This window comes from Schistocerca gregaria, chromosome 2 (assembly GCF_023897955.1).
Source record: "Schistocerca gregaria isolate iqSchGreg1 chromosome 2, iqSchGreg1.2, whole genome shotgun sequence".
NCBI classification, from domain to species: domain Eukaryota; kingdom Metazoa; phylum Arthropoda; class Insecta; order Orthoptera; family Acrididae; genus Schistocerca; species Schistocerca gregaria.
Genome location: NC_064921.1, coordinates 255,470,300 through 255,487,696, shown reverse-complemented (window position 1 = coordinate 255,487,696; position 17,397 = coordinate 255,470,300).

Genomic DNA, 17,397 nt, shown 5'->3' with positions numbered 1-17,397 from the left:
TACCGGTTTTGAATCGTTGTGATTCATCATCAGACGGTTTACACGCTTTCTGTCTGACATTTGGTATGTTTTTTATAGATTAATTGTCCTAAAATATAAATAAAACAGAATTATAAACACGCCACACACAGATGGTTGCGTTACAGATTTTCGTTGCATGTGACTTACGTGAAACGTCGGTTTCGAGTATTTGTTTTCATAACGTTCGTCCAGTCGATGTAAATACATTCCCATTGCATCCTCGTTGTTGCACACGTAATAGTTCTCACTGTACACTTTATATTTGTCGCTGAGATCATTTCAACCACGCACAACATCTTTTGATACGTACAAAGAGCTTACAAACATATGAGTGTCACAGATGCTTTGATATATCGTAACATTTGACGATAATGTCCTATGTTTGGAAATGATCATATATTCATTTACAAAACTGTAAAGCCTTTTACATTAGTACAGAGACATTGATTTTTTTTAAAATCTGATATTGCTAAATTAATTATAAAGTTTTTTATATATATTTAGAACTGTATAGGTAAAATAGTATATTATTTTATTACATTTGGCATCATGAGAATTATAGTAACATATAAATTTGCTACTTGGTCTGCAGATAGGTGTATTAATATTATTTGCTTTGGAGGCTGTAAAGTAAATTTGGTAATTTTTCAGGAAAGAAGTGTTAGCTAACTCTGTTTGTTCGTTAAGGATATAGTCTGAGGTGCTGTTTTTGTGTATGTGTATTTCTAATTCTTCTAATATATTCATAGTGGCTCCTTTTTCTGTTAATGCAAAATTTTTAAGTTGTCCTCAATGTTTCCCTCTGAATGGTTTTCTTCAGCAATATGGGCTGCAAATGCTGATTTGTTCAAGTTACCAAGTCTTAGAGCATCAATATGTTCTTTGTATCTAATTTCAAAACTTCTACCTGTCTGTCCAATGTAGAATTTTAGGCATGTATCACATTTGAGTTAGTATATTCCGGATTTACGGTAGGGACTCTTGGAGGTATTTACATCATGGATTACGTTTTGTCGTAATTTATTATTTGTGGAAAAGCTGATTCTGACATTTTTCTTCTTTTTAAATAAGTTTGCTATTTGATATGAAAGTGGGCCTATGTATGGCAGAGTAGCATATTTAGGTTTTGCTTCAGTGGCACACTGATTTGCCTTGAGGTGATTGCTGTGAAGTGGACCTGTGGTTTTTGTTTGCATTTTGTTGTGGAGTTTTCTATTATTGTGGGTTTATATTCATTTATGAGCAACTGTTTTAATTATATTGATTCCATTTTATTCGTCTATGTCACTCATTGGTACTTTTTTAATTCGGTGAAGCGCCGTTCTGAAATATGCCATTTTTTGTTGGCGGGGATGGCAAGATGAGTTGCTAATACTGACATCTGTGGTGGTAGTTTTTCTGTAAATACTGAATTCATGTTTATTGTTACTATTGCAAATTTTCAGGTCAAGAAAGTTAATGCTTTTATTAGTTTCATGTTCAACTGTGAATTTAATATTTTTGTGCATTTTGCTAAGATCTGCTGCTAATGTATCTACACTCCTGGAAATTGAAATAAGAACACCGTGAATTCATTGTCCCAGGAAGGGGAAACTTTATTGACACATTCCTGGGGTCAGATACATCACATGATCACACTAACAGAACCACAGGCACATAGACACAGGCAACAGAGCATGCACAATGTCGGCACTAGTACAGTGTATATCCACCTTTCGCAACAATGCAGGCTGCTATTCTCCCATGGAGACGATCGTAGAGTTGCTGGATGTAGTCCTGTGCAACGGCTTGCCATGCCATTTCCTCCTGGCGCCTCAGTTGGACCAGCGTTCGTGCTGGGCGTGCACACCGCGTGAGACGATGCTTCATCCAGTCCCAAACATGCTCAATGGGGGACAGATCCGAAGATCTTGCTGGCCAGGGTAGTTGACTTACACCTTCTAGAGCACGTTGGGTGGCACGGGATACATGCGGACGTGCATTGTCCTGTTGGAACAGCAAGTTCCCTTGCCGGTCTAGGAATGGTAGAACGATGGGTTCGATAACGGTTTGGATGTACCGTGCACTATTCAGTGTCCCCTCGACGATCACCAGAGGTGTACGGCCAGTGTAGGAGATCGCTCCCCACACCATGATGCCGGGTGTTGGCCCTGTGTGCCTCGGTCGTATGCAGTCCTGATTGTGGCGCTCACCTGCACGGCGCCAAACACGCATACGACCATAGTTGGCACCAAGGCAGAAGCGACTCTCATCGCTGAAGACGACACGTCTCCATTCGTCCCTGCATTCACGCCTGTCGCGACACCACTGGAGGCGGGCTGCACGATGTTGGGGCGTGAGCGGAAGACGGCCTAACGGTGTGCGGGACCGTAGCCCAGCTTCATGGAGATGGTTGCGAATGGTCCTCGCCGATACCCCAGGAGCAACAGTGTCCCTAATTTGCTGGGAAGTGGCGGTGCGGTCCCCTACGGCACTGCGTACGATCCTACGGTCTTGGCGTGCATCCGTGCGTCGTTGCGGTCCGGTCCCAGGTCGACGGGCACGTGCATCTTCCGCCGACCACTGGCGACAACATCGATGTACTGTGGAGACCTCACGCCCCACGTGTTGAGCAATTCGGCGGTACGTCCACCCGGCCTCCCGCATGCCCACTATACGCCCTTGCTCAAAGTCCGTCAACTGCACATACGGTTCACGTCCACGCTGTCGCGGCATGCTACCAGTGTTAAAGACTGCGATGGAGCTCCATATGCTACGGCAAACTGGCTGACACTGACGGCGGCGTTGCACAAATGCTGCGCAGCTAGCGCCATTCGACGGCCAACACCGCGGTTCCTGGTGTGTCTGCTGTGCCGTGCGTGTGATCATTGCTTGTTCAGCCCTCTCGCAGTGTCCGGAGCAAGTATGGTGGGTCTGACACACCGGTGTCAATGTGTTCTTTTTTCCATTTCCAGGAGTGTATTTCATTGCTTGTACAATCAAAAAGCAGTATTGTGTCATCAACATATCTTCTGTAGTATATTATTTTGTTTGAGATGTGCTGGTTTGCAGAGAAGAATTTTTGTTCCATATGGTTGATGTAAATGTCAGCCAATATCCCAGCTAAGTTACTTCCCATTGTCATACCATCATGTTGTTCGTACAGTTTGTTGTTGAAGCTAAAGTAATTATGCTCTACAATAAGTGAAAGTATTTCTATGAGTTCACAGATTTCTGCAACACTAATTTTCTTATATCTAAGCAGATTGTTTCTTATAATGTTAATATTCTCTTTGACAGAGGTGTTCGTGTATAGGTTGACTATGTCAAGTGATGTTAATTTAGATGTTGGTGGGATGTAGATTTAATTAAGCTTATGAGTTCATTTGTGTTATGTGTGGTGTAGTTATTTTCAAATGTTTAGTATTTGGTAATGAGGTCTTTGAATTTACGGCTTATGAAGTATGCAGGGCTGTTTCTTGAGTTAACAATCGTGCGAATGGGACAATTTTCTTTATGAACCTTTGGCTGTGCACGCAGTTTTGGTGCCTAGAGATTCATTGTTATGCAGTTACGTATTTCATATTTGTTCATTAAAAAGTTACAGTTTTGTAGTAGCTTTAGGAGTTTAGTTTGGAATTTTACTGTAGGATCTGACTTTATTTCAGTAATATTGTTTGCTATGGAAAAATTGCAAGGTTTTCTTTACATCTGCACAAAGCCCGCTAACATAAAAAGTTTTCACAGCCAGATCATGGACTTCTTATCTTTCCCTCGTATGAATGTTTACCAGCAAATTGTTATCATCTGACCGCTGACGTCCTTACCTCGTGGAATACACCGGTCCTCATCAGACCACCGAAGTAAAGCAGCGTCGGACGTCGGAAGGCCACATCCTGTCCCTTCGCTTTTACGGCAAAGGAGAGAAGTTGTGGTGGTGTTAAATCCCTGATCACCTGTCTCGGCACCGATGTACTGGATTAACTTCCAAGCCCCTCCACAGTGTCTCATGAAGTGAGAGCGTGTGACACTCCTGATGGTGATCCGCTGCACGGGTGGGAACGGTAAGCTCGGCGGCTCCCTTGTTGGTATTCGGGAGGAGGGTATGTGTCGGCACTGGGCGTCTCCCAGCCAGCCACGCCGTACTACTCTACTTACTTTAAACATATTTTCCAACGAAAAAATTAGGTTTTCGGAACGCTGGCTAACTGAATGGTTCGACAGGCGCACATGGTCGGGTGCGGGAAGGCCCAGTAAAAGTTTTCTTTGAGAGGACAACTAACATGAAGAAATCTGTCCAGTATTCCGAGCATCCAAGCGAAAGCGGATGCCGAAAGAAATGTAACTTAAAGACGTTTGTGGAAAGATAAGACGTCAATAAATTTGTGGAAAAACAAGCCGCCAATAAATTTTTGCTAGTAATAGCCATGCTCTCATCAAGAATAACTAGCGGAGGAGCTATACTTGGAAAGGGCCGGGAGGTACAGGAAGATTTCAGATTCCTTCATGGACAACCAGAGATTCCGAAATCGGATACTGGATTGTAAGGCGTACTCAGGGGTGGATATAGACTCAGATCACAGTTTGGTAATGATGTAGTTTAAGAGACAAGTCAAGAAGAATCATTTCTCAAGGAAGTGGGACGTGCAAGTACTACAGAATTAAGAGATAGGCTTGGAGTTCTGTGAGGCTATAGTTACTGCCATAAGGAATAGCGGAGTAGGTAGTCCAGTTGAAAAGGAATGGACATCTCGGAAAAGGGCAAACACAGAAGTTTGAAAGAAAAACATTGGTACAAGGAAGGTAACTGCGAAGAAACTATGGGTAATAGAAGAAATACTTCAGTTGATCGACGAAAGAAGGAAGTAGAAAACTATGTTCAGGGAAATCGAAGAACATATATATACAAGTCAGAAGACGAATGACGAAAAAGGTAAATGTAATAAATAGACGTCAATTTGTAAATTCATGGGTGCCAAAATCTACACAGCCTGTGATGCAATATATCATTTCTGGTTGCGTCCATGAGCCCGTGCTCTTGTCGACTGTGTAAATCTCAGACTGTTTCCGGAATCCTGTGAAAGCGTGTTTCGTCCAGCTTCGAAGTGATAGTTAGACTATACATAATCCAAAGTGAGACTTGATCAGAGCCTCCTACAATGGCCTAGGCGTTAGCAACTTTCTCATAACAGCATCTGTTTTCTAGTTACAAACCTACGAAATGTCCTGTAAGGAACCAGTAACTTCCTGAAGAGTTATGTTAGTGCGAGCAGGAACTGATCAGCATTTCTGCATCTGACATCGATAGGCTGAAAGGGCTAAATTCCGTGGAACAATTTGAATCTCTACAAAGTCGAGGGGTTAGTTAATAGTCCTCGCAGGAATAGGAGTCCTCTTGCTTGCAGCATAATCTCCAAGAAGTAGCGATAACGATATCCCATTAGCGGGCAGCAGTATGGTGAAATCAATTAGTCTCTTTCAAAGGGGACAGAGCATGGGCAATGAGTCGCGCGGCATCTGAGACCGCCAGGAGCTGTGACTTACATGGGCGCAACCTTTGGTTTCTCGGCCGCTTTAAGTAAACGCGTCCCGCGATCGGGAAACGAATTCGCATACTGTACAAGGAGCACTACACCATCTGGCAAAAGAAATGAAGCACACATTACACATGTTCGGATGTCAATGTAACTTCGTACACGTTGTAAGATTACTACGTCTATTTCTACGTACATATGCCGCAAGCCACCGTACGGATACCCTTTACCACAACTAGTCGTTTCCGTTCCGGTTCCACTCGTAGACAGAGCGACGCAAAAACTACTGTCTATATGACTCCGTTTTCTTTCTCTTTTTTTTTGTCATCAATCTTCTGATTGGTTTGATGCGACGAGCCCGCCACGAATTCCTCTCCTGTGCTAACCTCTTCATCTCAGAGTAGCACTTGCGACCTACGCCGTCAATTATTTGTTGGATGTATTCCAATCTCTGTTTTCCTCTGCAGTTTTTGTCCTCTACAGCTCCCTCTAGTACCATGGAAGTCATTCCCTCATGACTTAACAGATGTGCTATCACCCTGTCCCTTCTCCTTATCAGTGTTTTCCAGATGTTCCTTTCCTCTCCGATTCTGTGCAGAACCTCCTCATTCATTACTTCATCAGTCCACCCAATTTTCAACATTCTTCTGTAGCACCACATCTAAAATGCTTCGATTCTCTTCTGTTCCTGTTTTCCCACAGTCATGTTTCACTGCCATACAATTCTGTTCTCCAGACGTACATTCTCAGAAATTTCTTCCTCAAATTAAGACCTTCGTAGGAGCCCTAATTTCTCGTATCTTATCTTTGTTGTCCCTAAATTTGGGTTAGCGGCGGTAGGATCGTTCTGCAGCCAGCTTCAAATGCCGGTTCTCTAAACTTTCTCGGTAGTATTCGTCGAATTGAGTGTCTTCTTCCTTCCAGAGATTCCCATTTGAGCGTCCGAAGCATATCCGTGACACTTGCATGCTGATAGAACTTACCGTAACAAATCTGGCAGTTCTCCTCTGAATTGCTTCGTTGTCTTCTTTCTATCCGACCTGGTGCGGCTCCCAAATACTCCGAGCAGTAATCAAGAATAGGTCGCAGTAGCGTCCTACATGCGGTCTCCTTTACAAAATGAACCATATTTTCCTAAAATTCTTGTTCCATTTCATATCGCTTCGCAACGTTACGGCCAGATATTTAAACGAAGTGATTGTGTCAAATAGGACACTATTAATGCTGTATCCGAACATTATGGGTTTGTTTCTCCTACTCACCTGCATTAACTTATATTTTTCTACATTAAGAACCAGCTGTCATTTATCACAGCAACTAGGTCATTTGTATCAACCTAAGGTCACTTATCTTCGAAAGAGATAGTTGTGTTTCACAAGAATGATATTTTCTGAATACGTTTTGACTGTTTGTCAATAAATCATTTTCTTCTAGGTGATTCACAATTTTCGAGCACAGTATATGTTCCAAAATCCTACTGCAAATCGACATCACTGATCTGGGTCTGTACTTCAGCGGATAACTACTTTTTTTCTTTCTTGGGTGTTGATGTTACTTCTGCAATCTCCCAGTCTTTGGGTACGGATCTTTCTACCAGCGGACGGTTGCATAATTACTATGTATGCTAAAAGTATAGAGCTATTTTATCAGGAAAGGAACCTGACGTATACAATCCGGTCAGAGGCCTCGCATTTCTTAAGCTGCTATGCTACCTTGAAGGTATTTGCTTCTGTTACGATAGTTGGCAGTTGTTCTTGATTCCAACTCTGGAATACTTATTTCGTCTTCATTTGTGAAAGAATTTCGTAAATCTCTCCTTTACTGACCCTGTCATCAATAACATCTCCATTGTTGCCGCGGAGTACAGTTAATGATTGCGTCTTACCACTGGTGTAGATTACATACAACCAGAATTTCTTTGGTTTTCTGACACATTTCGATACAGAGTTTCGTTGTAGAAAATATTAAAAGCATCCTCCATTTAAGTTCGTGCTAAATTTCGAGCTTCTTTGAAACCTCGTCAATCATGAGGATGTTTCGTTCCTTTAAACCTTACATTTTTTCCGTTTCTATGGTTGGCCCGCTAGATGGCGCTGCCAGAGGTCAAACGGATATCAACTGCGATTTTTTAAATAAAACCCACATTTTTATTACATATTCGTGTAGTACGTAAAGATACATGAATGTTTAGTTGAACCACTTTTTTCGCTTTGCGATAGGTGGCGGTGTAATAGTCACAAACGTATAAGTACGTGGTATCACGTAACATTCGCCAGTGCAGACGGTATTTGCTTCGTGATACATTACCCGTGTTAAAATTGACCGTTTACCAATTGCGGAAAAGGTCCATATCGTGTTGATGTATGGCTATTGTGATCAAAATGCCCATCTGGCGTGTTCTATGTATGCTGCTCGGTATCCTGGACGACATCATCCAAGTGTCCGGAAGGTTCGCCGGATAGTTAAATTATTTAAGGAAACAGGAAGTCTTCAGTCACATGTGAAACGTCAACCACGACCTGCAACAAAAGATGAATCCCAAATAGACGTTTTAACTGTTGTCGCTGCTAATCCGCACATCAGTAGCAGACAAATTGCGAGAGAATCAGGAACTTCAAAAACGTCGGTGTTGAGAATGCTACATCAACATCGATTGCACCCGTACCTTATTTCTATGCACCAGGAATTGCATGGCGACGACTTTGAACGTCGTGTACAGGTCTGCCACTGGGCACAAGAGAAATTACGGGACGATGACAGATTTTTTCAAGCGTTCTATTAAGCGACGAAGCGTCATTCACCAACAGCGGTAACGTAAACCGGCATATTATGCACTAATGGGCAACGGGAAATCCACGACGGCTGCGACAAGTGGAACATCAGCGACTTTTGCGGGTTAATGTATGGTGCGGCATTGTGGGAGGAAGTATAATTGGCCCACATTTTATCGATGGCAATCTAAATGGTGAAATGTACGCTGATTTCCTACGTAATGTTCTACCGATGTTACTACAAGATGTTTCACTGCACGACAGAATGGCGATGTACTTCCAACATGATGGATGTCCGGCACATAGCTCGCGTGCGGTTGAAGCGGTATTGAATAGCATAATTTATGACAGGTTGATTGGTCGTCGAAGCACCATACCATGGCCCGCATGTTCACCGGATCTGACGTCCCCGTACTTCTTTCTGTAGGGAAAGTTGAAGGATATTTGCTATCGTGATCCACCGACAACGCCTGACAACAAACGTCAGCGCATTGTCGATGCATGTGCAAACATTACGGAATGCCAACTACTCGCTGTTGAGAGGAATGTCGTTACACGTATTGCCAAATGGATTGAGGTTGACGGACATCATTTTGAGCATTTATTGCATTAATGTGGTATTTACAGGTAATAACCCTGTAGCAGCATGCGTTCTCAGAAATGATAATTTCCGAAAGGTACATGTATCACATTGGAACAACCGAAATAAAATGTTCAAACGTTCTTACGTTCTGTGTTTTAATTTAAAAAATCTACCTGTTACCAGCTGTTCGGTAAAACTGTGAGCGAAATGTTTGTGACTATTACAACGCCATCTATCACAAAGCGAAAAAAAAATGGTCGAACTAAAACATTCATATTTCTTTACGTACTACACGAATATGTAATAAAATATGTGGGTTCCTATTTTTTTTAAAAAAAACATTTGATATTCGTTTGACCAATGGCAGTGCCATCTACCGGGCCAACCATAGCGCCATCTGGTTTCCCTCTTCAAGATAGACAAGTTCTGAGGGACATTTTATTTCTTTCCACAAACTCGCGGGCTATGTCTCTACCGCAAGTCGTTTTTCAGCTGGGAACCTATGGCTAGTATGATATTTTTCGTTGAATTCAAAAAGTAAACTTCATAATTATCTGAGAGTAAAGTCGAAAAAAGTTTATCGAAGGAAATGCAATACTGGAATATTGCTTGTCCTACCACAAATCAAAAATTTTTGTGAATAGGCCGAGGTGCTCACTACCTTTGCCAGTTTTGAGACTTTTGGTAAGGCAACCTCTGAAAACCCGAAGGTCGATTTGGAGTCATTGGCCGGGAGGTGGATCTTTTTTAAAAACGAACTACCCAACAAAAGGAAAACTGCAAGAAAGATAATTAATTTCAGTACTCTAAGATGAATAAGGAGACACAGGTAAATAAACGCCAACATATTATGCCTGAATACGGTAGAAGGTTACGGGGTAAGAGTCCGTAAATAGTTTCTATATACTTTTACCCGATCCTGCTGCCTTTTTTTTCTCGGCAATCTGGAGAAAACACAATCAACTAAAGTCATGTTCGCCCCGATAGCTGAGTGGTTGGCCTTCCTTCAGCGCACTAACTACACAGAAATCACATCGGATGTACTTTTTCTACCGGACAAGACCTTTTTTCCCAAACAAAAGACATATGCGGTCAATTGGATCGCTGGACATGCGACGAAATATTTGTTTTCGTACGATATTAAGACCGTGATGGATTATTGGATGTATTTACAAGAACAACACGAGCTCATACGGAGTCATACGAAATACAGGACTTACTTTTCCAATTTTTTAGGAAGTGTTTTTCACAATCCTCCCGATAGCTGGGGGGTCCGCCCGTGACTAGGATTGTCATTTACTTTATTGCTGTAAAAAAAAAAAAAATAGGGCGGCCTTTGTGTTGATTTTTTGGTTTCTAAATTGTTTTTGCTGTCTCGATACTTTTCTTATCCCTAGGACAGCACAATTGTACGAATAAAGAATGTTTGTTTACCATGCCTTCCTGGGAAAAAAAAGCGCTGCAGTCCGGAACCGCAGGACTGCTACGGTCGCAGAAAAAAAAGAAAAAAAAGAAAAAAAAGGAAAAAAAAGAAAAAAAGAAAAAAGAAAAAAGTGGTCAGCGTGACGGATTGGCGTCCTACGGGCCCGGGTTCGATTCCCGGTGGGGTCGGAGATTTTGTCCGCTCAGGGATTAGTTGTTGTGTTGTGTTGTCTTCATCATCACTTTATCCCCATCCGGCGCGCAGGTCGCCCAATGTGGCGTCGAATGTAATAAGACCTGAACTAAGGCGGCCGGACCTGCCTATCAAGGGGCCTCGCGGCGAATGACGCCAAACGCTCATTGCCATTGGAAGATGGTAGGCATCAGTTCCGCAACCGAATTTATCTAATTTTTTTTTTAGGTTCACCTAATTCTCAATGAAAACTATACAGATTTTACATCGAAAACGTACAGAAGTGACTTACCACATTTTCTCCAGCTGTATGCTTCCGACTGTCACGAGGTTGCACAATAGAAATGATGACGCATGCGCTGTCTGGTGGTAGAATGATTAACTTCTGCTTTAGGGGCCTGAAAGCTTGATGCGTACTCTCGCCCCACGCCTACTTCTACCACCCACCTACCCCACACAGCCCCCAATGTTCTGTTTCTGACCAAACTTTTCGAGAGGTTTCCGTGGTAATAAGGCGAATGCTATAACTGGAAGTCCCCTCCCAAAATTCCTACTTGGGACTGCGTTTGCCCTAGTAAAAAGTCGCCGAAAAGCAATTGGGTAATTACTCGCACAGTCCACCCCTCCTTTAGGGTAAGGGAATGAAAAGTGTACACGTAGCCAGGAGAAGACTTCGTTTTGTCCAAATGAAGGAGTCGTGCTCGCCTTGTTGTGGCACGTGCTGGAGGCAGCGCCTGCAGGCGCTCAGCACGTGCCTTCAGCTGTCCGCCCCTGGCGGCCAGCGGTCTGCGATTCCGAGAAGCGCATCCCGGAGGTGTCGGTCACGCTCGCGGAGGCGGAGAGGTTCCCACGCGAGCCAAAACACTCCGCACTGCCCCCCCCCCCCCCCCCCCCCCCGACTGTACACCTGCAATTTGTTGCACCGCACTTAGATTTTGTCTGTCTGGCCAATGCTCCCCATCGCGTTCAACGTCCCATCAAAATTCAGATCATTAGAGAAGGCTTGCGAGCACGTATTATGCAACCTACAGCATTATCATCATCTTGCTGAGACTGGAACCTCCTGTTAACGTTTTCTCCTTGTTTGCGAATTAGACTTGAGTATTTGTATGGTTCAAATGGATCTAAGTACTATGGGACTTTTATGAGGACATCAGTCCCCTAGAACTTAGAACTACTTAAACCTAACTAACCTAAGGACATCATACACATCCATGCCCGAGGCAGGATTCGAACCTGCGACCGTAGCGGTCGCGCGGTTTCAGACTGTAGCGCCTAGAACCGCTCGGTCACTAAGGCCGGCGAGTATTTGTACTAAGCCTTTAAGAGAACACATTGTATTTATTTTTCTGTTTATTCAAACAAGCTTCGAGACTTAATGTGCCATCTTAAGTGGGTCTCGATTTATGTCCGTAAAATTATTATACAAAGTTCGTTGTATTTTTCTATTTTACGCCTAAAAGCTGTAACCTTTGCAGTTTTAATTTTGTTTCGGTTGCTCACCGGCAACTACTTCAATTGTGAGAGTGGATTCGCAGAGCTCGTGCAGATGTCTTATCATCGTTTGCAGCATTTCATGTGCAACGTATTCAGAAGAATTTGTTAAAAAGTTTGAAATACATTTTAAAGAGTAGTAACTACACTCCTGGAAATGGAAAAAGAACACATTCACACCGGTGTGTCAGACCCACCATACTTGCTCCGGACACTGCGAGAGGGCTGTACAAGCAATGATCACACGCACGGCACAGCGGACACACCAGGAACAGCGGTGTTGGCCGTCGAATGGCGCTAGCTGCACAGCATTTGTGCACCGCCGCCGTCAGTGTCAGCCAGTTTGCCGTGGCATACGGAGCTCCATCGCAGTCTTTAACACTGGTAGCATGCCGCGACAGCGTGGACGTGAGCCGTATGTGCAGTTGACGGACTTTGAGCGAGGGCGTATAGTGGGCATGCGGGAGGCCGGGTGGACGTACCGCCGAATTGCTCAACACGTGGGGCGTGAGGTCTCTACAGAACATCGATGTTGTCGCCAGTGGTCGGCGGAAGGTGCACGTGCCCGTCGACCTGGGACCGGACCGCAGCGACGCACGGATGCACGCCAAGACCGTAGGATCCTACGCAGTGCCGTAGGGGACCGCACCGCCACTTCCCAGCAAATCAGGGACACTGTTGCTCATGGGGTATCGGCGAGGACCATTCGCAACCGTCTCCATTAAGCTGGGCTACGGTCCCGCACACCGTTAGGCCGTCTTCCGCTCACGCCCCAACATCGTGCAGCCCGCCTCCAGTGGTGTCGCGACAGGCGTGAATGGAGGGACGAATGGAGACGTGTCGTCTTCAGCGATGAGAGTCGCTTCTGCCTTGGTGCCAATGATGGTCGTATGCGTGTTTGGCGCCGTGAGGTGAGCGCCACAATCAGGACTGCATACGACCGAGGCACACAGGGCCAACACCCGGCATCATGGTGTGGGGAGCGATCTCCTACACTGGCCGTACACCTCTGGTGATCGTCGAGGGGACACTGAATAGTGCACGGTACATCCAAACCGTCATCGAACCCATCGTTCTACCATTCCTAAACCGGCAAGGGAACTTGCTGTTCCGACAGGACAATGCTAGTCCGCATGTATCCCGTGCCACCCAACGTGCTCTAGAAGGTGTAAGTCAACTACCCTGACCAGCAAGATCTCCGGATCTGTCCGCCATTGAGCATGTTTGGGACTGGATGAAGCGTCGTCTCACGCGGTCCGCACGTCCAGCACGAACGCTGGTCCAACTGAGGCGCCAGGTGGAAATGGCATGGCAAGCCGTTCCACAGGACTACATCCAGCATTTCTACGATCGTCTCCATGGAAGAATAGCAGCCTGCATTGCTGCGAAAGGTGGATATACACTGTACTAGTGCCGACATTGTGCATGCTCTGTTGCCTGTGTCTATGTGCCTGTGGTTCTGTCAGTGTGATCATGTGATGTATCTGACCCCAGGAATGTGTCAATAAAGTTTACCCTTCCTGGGACAATGAATTCACGGTGTTCTTATTTCAATTTCCACGAGTGTATGTGTATCGTACAGTCACGTTTTTCGTCCTCTTGTCCCTCTTTTTATATTTCACTCTCGCCCTTTCTCAACCGACATTCATACAAAAACGAGGCTTGAAAAAAACGCTTTGTAATGACGTCCTTCACTAGTTCATCACATTCTTTCTCTCCAGTGTGATACTAATTTTGAATGATTGCAGACAGCTCTATCGAATATATCCATATAAGTACATAGTTCTGGCAATGCCGGCCATAACCTTCCTCTTCTGTGCGGATGCACACGTATTATCCGAACTCTTACGAGACATGGTATGAATGTCTTCCACGAGTAATGAGTGTGTTGGGTAGGGATACTATGAATGTAGTGTGTGGACATATAAGGAGAGAATGTGGGTCTCGCGGGAGGCATGCACGAGATAGTCCCTGCATTCGCACTACCTACTGTGTCCAAGGTGGCTCAGATAAATAGAGCGTGTGCTATGTAAGCAGGAGATCCCGAGTTCGAGTCCCGGTCGGAGCAGGCGTTTTCACCTATTGCCGCGCGTCAGCAGCTGGAGGTATTAATATATAATTCTAGTTTCAAAGCTCTATCGAATGTCCACGTAAATTTCCTCTATAAAGTTATTTTATTTGTAACGGAAAACAAGCGGAAACTTTCCGTCTACGCTAGGCCTCATGTGAAAGACGCAATGAGCAGTATTTGTTGGGTCGATTCTAGCTACGCATTGTAAGAACTAAATTACAAGTATCTGCCGCAACATCAAAGGAAACGCATTTAATGACTCTTAGATGGGACACCCCGTGTAAATACTCGCGCATAACCTTCGCAACACAACTACATGGTCACTTTTTCGAAACCGCGTAATTGGCCGCCATTACGACGTATAAGTTTGAGATATGGCTCAGTGGTGCCTACAGCATTCCTCTGTAATGGTGCCAAAGCGTGGCGCTCTGCGATGTATTTCTCGGACTCTGCGACGCTTCAGGCAGCAAGGTCTCGAAAGATGCGAAAAAAAAGCCTGAACTCCGACGTTCAAGCGACGTATAAGCTGGTTTAACTGTGTCACACAGACGGCAGATTTCACCACAATTCTGCCCGACGCCGCCTTGGACGTGCCACACATCTGGAAGGTCGACACACCACTTCTTACCCACATTTCACCCCTTCTCTTGACGCCTCTGCGATAGAGGTCAGAAACGTGGCGCTCAGCGTCGAAATCACGCGGGTTCCTTATGGGTGGCCGGGGAAAACATTTCAGAATCAATACGAAATGGCTTTAATCGGTGACATAAAGGGGGCCAGCGAAACCACCTCTTCCCTTGGGCCAATAATTCCCACAGATTTCACGGTCAAAAATTACATTTCGCACTGCAGTGACCATCTGAACATCGTTCTTGACAAAGTATGGCAGAGCTGACATTCCTCGGGCGATTCAACCCTTCTCAAAGTACATCGTGGAACTCCAACCACATGAACGTGAGCTTACCCATTTGCAGTCCGCAGCTCGTGGTCGTGCGGTAGCGTTCTCGCTTCGCGCGCCCGGGTTCCCGGGTTCGATTCCCGGCGGGGTCAGGGATTTTCTCTGCCTTGTGATGACTGGGTGTTGTGTGATGTCCTTAGGTTAGTTCGGTTTAAGTAGTTCTAAGTTCTAGGGGACTTATGACCATAGATGTTGAGTCCCATAGTGCTCAGAGCCATTTTACCCACTTGCAGTGTAGCGCAACTGCAATTTTTGGCTTGGTGTGCAGGGTGAAACTACTAGGGAGTGTTCAGAACTATACTACGAAATTTGAACGTGATCTGAAGCAGCAAATGGCTTTTATGCTTTTTCAGTCCTGTTTAGCGCCATATTGTGGCATGGTCAGAGGAGTGCGACATTGACACTTGCGTGAATAAAACAGCAAAGCGTACCTCTACGACCAACTAGTTAGGCAACATTGTCGGAGCCACCAGCGTACTTACGTTAGGCAATTTGAAAACGGTCCTGTGCAGAGACAGCCATTCACTGGTACCTACACTACAGGGCATTGAAATTGCTACACCAAGAAGAAGTGCAGATGATAAACGGGTATTCATTGAACAAATATATTATACTAGAACTGACATGTGATAATATTTTCACTCAATTTGGTTACATAGATCCTGAGAAATCAGTACCCACAACAACCACCTCTGGCCGTAATAACGCCCTTGACACTCCTGTCCATTGAGTCGCACAGAGCTTGGATGGCGTGTACATGTACAGCTGCCTATAAAGTTTCAACACGATAGCACAGTTCATCAAGAGTAGTGACTGGCGTATTGTGATGAGCCAGTTGCTCGGTCACCGTTGACCAGACGGTGTCAATTGGTGAGACATCTGGAGAATATGCTGGCCAAGACAGCAGTCGAACTTTTTCTGTAGCCAGAAAGGCTCGAACAGGACCTGCAACATGCTGTCGTGCATTATCCTGCTGAAATGGAGGGTTTCGCAGGGATCGAATGAAGGGTAGAGCCACGGGTCGTAACACATCTGAAATGCAACGTCCACTGTTCAAAGTGCCGTCATTGCGAACAAGAGGTGACCGAGACGTGTAACCAATGGCACCCCATACCATCACGCCGGGTGATACGCCAGTATGGCGATGTCGAATACCCGCTTCCAATGTGCATTCACAGCGATGTCGCCATACACGGATGCGACCATCATGATGCTGTAAACAGAACCTGGATTCATCCGAAAAAAAATGACGCTTTGCCTTTCGTGCACCCAGGTTCGTCGTAGAGTACACCCTCTCACGCGCTCTTCTCTCGCTTTGCCTTTCGTGCACCCAGGTTCGTCGTAGAGTACACCCTCTCACGCGCTCTTCTCTGTGGTGCAGCGTCAAGGGTAACCGCAGCCATTGTCTCCGAGCTGATAGTCAATGCTGCTGCAAACGTCGTCCAACTGTTCGGGTTGTTGTCTTGCAAACGTCCCAATCTGTTGACTCACGGATCGAGACATGGCTGCACGATCCGTTACAGCCATGCGGATAAGATGCCTACAATCTCGACTGCTAGTGATACGAGGCCTTTGGGATCCAGCACGGCTTTCCGTATTACCTTCCTAAACCCACCGGTTCCATATTATGCTAACAGTCATTCGATCTCGACCACCGCGAGCAGCAATGTCGCGATACGATAAACCGCAATCGCGATAGGCTACAATCCGACCTCTATAAAAGTCGGAAACGTGATCGTACGCATTTCTCCTCCTTACACGAGGCATCTCAACAACGTTTCACCAGGCAAAGCCGGCCAACTGCAGTTTGTATATGAGAAATCGGTTGGAAACTTTCCTCATATCAGCACGTTGTAGGTGTCGCAACCGGCGCCAACCTAGTGTGAATGCTCTGGAAAGCTAATCATTTGCATATCACAGCATCTTCTTCCTGTCGGTTAAATTTCGCGTCTGTAGCACGTCATTTTCGTGATGTAGCAATTTTAATGGCCAGTAGTGGAGGTGTCGGCGTGACAGGCATCCCGTTCGACACCCCTTACTTTTTGCATATGGCCAGCAGGCGACAGTTCAGCTAGGCAGTGGCATTCACCTGAAGTGTGTCGAACTGACTGCCTGTCATGGCACCGCCTAGGAATCAGTGAATGGCTCTCCGTCTCTGTACAGGGACATTTTAAAGTGTCCGACAAAGGTTCGTCGGTGGCATCGAAGGAGTTCTCGAACTGAAAAAGGGAACCTTCTCCATTTTACTCACACACGTGTGAATGTGATGAGACATAAGCAATGCACATATATAAAATACTATAGAAAGGAAACAACACTAGTTAGAAGTAAGTGTACTGTGGCCAGGAATACATGCGCAAATCGACTCAGG